The sequence below is a fragment of the Natrix helvetica genome, assembly GCF_964273705.1.
Source record: "Natrix helvetica genome assembly, chromosome: 11".
In the NCBI taxonomy this organism is placed as follows: domain Eukaryota; kingdom Metazoa; phylum Chordata; class Lepidosauria; order Squamata; family Natricidae; genus Natrix; species Natrix helvetica.
The window spans coordinates 10,187,028-10,191,956 of record NC_138562.1 but is presented as its reverse complement, the minus strand read 5'-3'; positions in this window follow the sequence as shown (position 1 = coordinate 10,191,956).

Genomic DNA, 4,929 nt, shown 5'->3' with positions numbered 1-4,929 from the left:
TCCCCCCAAATGCCCCCAAAACACACCCTGAAACATGGCCCAAAACAGGCCATTTTCAGGCCATTTTTCAGCTAATTTAGGGCTAAACACAGCCCAAACAACGATCTGAAAATGGCCTGGAAAACGGCCCAAAACAGGCATGCACACCGGACAGCTGGTTTTCAGGTTTGGGGTGCTCCAGCCATACACGCATGCACACACATTCCAGTTTGGGCACTCGGTGCTGAAAAGGTTCACCCTCACCGATCTATATCAAACTATGAGATTCCTATTGCTTTCCTTTATCTAATAATTATACTGATGATGCCACCGCCACCATGCCACAATAAATTACCCTCAAATACCCTTTCCAAAGAAATGGTAAAGAAATTCCAAAGGAAAAGAGATGGGAAAACAGAAGTCAGCACAGCAAGGACAAATAACTGCCAGGACAGATTTCTATACCCAATGCTAATCACAAACTCAACGCTACGTATTGTTTCTTAGCTCCTTGAAAACTTATTCAAGTTAAGAGCCAAGATGCCCGCATTCCACTATTCTACACAACCAAAATGTACACAACCCAAATTTCCTTATAAATTCCTGTATAAATTATGCAAAGGTGCCTTTAAAATGCTCCATTCAGTTTCTTTCGAACAATTAATTCTGTCTCGTTGGATTTTTCCATACGCTCTGCCTCTGTGCGTGTAAACACATGTTTTTAACACGTACGTTTTAGGGGTAACGGCTAGGAGTAAGGCAAAGCTTGGCAATAATGACAAGTGAGAAAAAAGAGGTGCCATTTTAATGTTTATGTTACCCTTCCAATGATGCTTAAAAGGAGCGATAATGCCTCTGACAACATTTAGAAAAGATGATAACGATCTGAAAACTGTCCCAGTTTTCCACAGTCATCCTTGCTTTGCGAAAAAAAATATATGATTAAAAATCCCAATAAGTAATACAAATGCTAAAGCAGGAGATCACCACTGCTTTCCAGAAGATTTATTTCTATAGCCACTTGCCAGGAGAAAGCATTTTAATCAGGTCACATAACCAGAAGCAAAGTGCTCGCCCTGTGAAGGGGGAGAACCTCAAACAAACTAAAAGCATTTGGGGTAAAAAGCCGTAATCAGATGTGAAATCAACTGGCAGTGGAATTAGCATCTAATTGCTGATTTCCCATCTGATCTACAAACCCATTTAAGTCTGAATGCTTTGATAGTATTTGATTTCATTCCAAAGAAGTCAATAGAATTTCTTGGGGTTAAATTTGCATATGTAACTGGTTTGCCTACGGATGACTGTATCATCCATGTTTCTCTCTGTTTCCAACACGGTCTAAGAAATACTCAATATGTTCAGATGCATTTCCATTGTTTTTAATGTCCTATTCGTGCATTTTAGCAGTACCACTTAGCAGTTACACTTATACACCGCTTCACGGTGCTTTCACAGCCCTCTCTAAGCGGTTTACAAAGTTAGCATATTGCCCCCAAACAATTTGGGTCCTCATTTTACCCACCTTGAAAGGATGGAAGGGTGAGTCAACCTTGAGCCTGGTGAGATTCGGTCTGCCAAACTGCAGTTTGGGCAATGGAAGGCTACATGTATATAAATCAATTCTATGTACTCTGCTTTCAAGTGTCATTTAGACCGGTTAAGTTTCTTTTTCATCCTTGAGTTTTGGGGGTAAACGTATTATCACTTTTCCCCTACCAATTGCCTTCCTGAAGAAATCGAATATGCTGGTGCAAGATGTAAGAAAGTGGGGAAATCCACATTGTTCTCATCTGAAAGTAAACATATTTTCATTTGGTGCATGAGTGTGTGTGTGTGTGTGTGTGTGTGTGTGTCTCCTGTCTATAAACAAATATGTATGTGTTTATTTATTTGATTTAGACACACTTTCTGTATGGAATTCAAGACAATATACATGACACTCTGTCGTCTCCTTTCTCCCCATAACAACACCTTTGCACAGAATGGGCCAACTCGCTATGGGCCACTCACCATGGGACAACTTGCTATGGGGCAATTCAACTTGGGATAACTCAAAGAGTGGGACAAGAAAAGTGACTGACTCAAAAATTACCCACTGAGCTTCTGTGGCTGAAGATGGCTTAGAATCTGGGTCTCCTCATTTCTAGTCTAACACTTAAGCTACTACGTGTGTGTGTGTGTGTGTGTGTGTGTGTGTTGCACTTGGGTCTTGTAAAGATTCCTTGCAGGCTATTGAGTGGATAGCAAATCAAGCAGGGGGGGTTGCCAAGAAAAAGTGGAATTATTCATTGCTAACTAGAATCAAATGCTAATGGGAGAAAAGTATCCTTGAAGAGAACCTTGACTTCAATTCATTAGAAGGAGATCACATCAGTTTTAATTATGCAGTTTTGAAAAACTGCACTTATTAGAATCAATTCCAGCCTGACCTCTTCAAGCTTTTGATATGCCAGGGATGCCTCCCACTTTGACAGGGTTGATTTCAACATGCGGAGAGCAAAATCCAAACTTGTGATACTCTTATCTCACCCCTTTGCAGCAACCTTTGGGCCCGCTCCCAATCCAGAAATCTAATTCTCCAGCCCCTTTGCTACATATGAAGGCCCAGACTATGACAAAGTGACGTTAGTTCACCTAGATGTGTGCCGAGTTGGAAGCTAAATCAGCGGATGTAATTTCCCCAGATGTTCCTTCAAGCATTGAGCTATGACAAAGTCAACAGGGTGTAGACCAATTGAAACATATCAAATTCAAAGGGGACTTCATCACCAAGGTCTGAGAAATTGCTGCAGATGAGATTGTCAACTTGCAAAACACTTCCATGTCTGAGAACCCTGGTTTAGAATATTCTAAACCAGGGCTCTCTAACCTTAGAAATTTTAAGACTCAAAGAGGAGGAGCCAATGCCGCAACGAGACAACATGCAATCTTAAGGCTCTGAGATCGCCATCGATATTTTTGCCGCTGGGTGGTCCAAACGGACCTAAACCGTCCCGCAGAGACGATGAACAGGAAGAATACATCTTGCTGATCTCAGGGACATTGCAAAGTCCCTGATCGATCCAAGAGAAGTTCTTCAAGCTGGCGACAAAAAATCCAGCCATTAGGCTGATGAAGTCATGGCGGCTCCAAAATGGAAGGATACGGAAAGAGAAAGTGTTTCCAGCTGGTGAGGAATTGTTACCGTTTTAACAGAGACTGCCTATAAAAAACTTTACATTAATTTAAATTAGAGAACAGAAGAAATAAGCGGCGGAATTAAATTTGGAATGGTTTTGGACAGTGGGTTATCTTACTTTTAAAATGCTATCTTCATGGATGGAATTTATGCAAGCCTTTTAAATATTATGGATGTTTAGCTAGAATAGGACATAAGGATTTAGTGTTATTGGAGGATTTTAGAAATAGTAAATGAAATGCCAGTATGTAGTTATGTATTAAATCTTGGTATATTTTATGATGAAGGACGTTTAAACAATTATAGTCAAATGAAAATGGAGGTATGATGATGGTAACATGTATAAATATCTGAGTTAAAATACTTGAGTTAATATGAATTATGTTTGTTGATTGTGAAAGAGATGCAGGAAAGCCTTTTTGTAACCAACTGATACACTTTCTACAATATGTAAAGAAGGATGTGTTGTGTTTGTTTTGAAAATTAAAAATAAATAAATAAATATTTAAAAAATAAATAAATTTTAAGACTCATGGACTTCAACTCCTAGAATTCCCCAGCCAGCATTCTGGAAATTGAATTCCACAGGTCTTAAAGTTTCCAAGGTTGGAGACTTAAACCATTATCTTTCTCAGAGATAGGAAGGAGATGGAGAGATAGATGGATAGATACAAAGAGTGAGATAGAAAGACAGAGAGACTGGTGGAAAAGGGGAGAGAGAAAAGAGAGAGAGAGGTGTAGGTGGATGGACGAATTGATGGAGACAGATAGAGAGAGATGAAGTGATAGATAGATAGATAGATAGATAGATAGATAGATAGATAGATAGATAGATGATAGATAGATGATAGATAGATGATAGATAGATAGATGATAGATAGATAGATAGATAGATAGATGATAGATGATAGATAGATGACAGATGAATAGATAGATAGATAGATGATAGATAGATAGATAGATGATAGATAGATAGATAGATAGATAGATAGATAGATAGATAGATAGATATGGGATAGATATGGTAGATGGTAGATGATGGATGGATGGATGGATGGATGGATGGGTGGGTGGGTGGGTGGGTGGATGGATGGATAGATAGATGGATGGATAGATGAATAGATGGTAGATAGATAGGTAGGCAGACAGACAGACAGACAGAAAGACAGACAGGCCCACTCCAATATATCACTTCAGACAATCAGAACAATGGGAAGTTCTTTACATACCAACATGTAGCTTGTTTTTATACAATGATTCTTTCAATATAAATCACTCTTATTGGGGGGGAAACCCACAATGCACATGGAAGTCTATTTATTTCTTCTCCCCCCTCATATGTTCTGTCTCAAAGGGAAGTGGAGATAGATTGTGGATTTAGACATTTCTATTGGTACCAACAATATATTGTACATTTTGCCAATATTCCAGAGAAAAAGGGAAATTTCACTCTGAACCTTCATAGGAAGGGACAGATACATTATCCATTCCAGTTTGTTGAATTCCTGATTTTTTTTAAAAAAAAAATGTTGACATATTTTATTTTAAAAATATTAAATCTGAATTAAATGATACTGTATAGTGGAAAAAATGTTACATTGAGTCTCAACCTGCAAACTGATACTTCTGGCTTCTTCCAGTGGTTGTGTTGGATAAAAAGGAACGCATAAAATGTGTGATAAAGGATGCTTGGATCACTGTGAAATTCAGCACAAATTATCCCCTTAGGAGGGAATGAGACGTTTCTTAACAGAATTAATTGACCATTT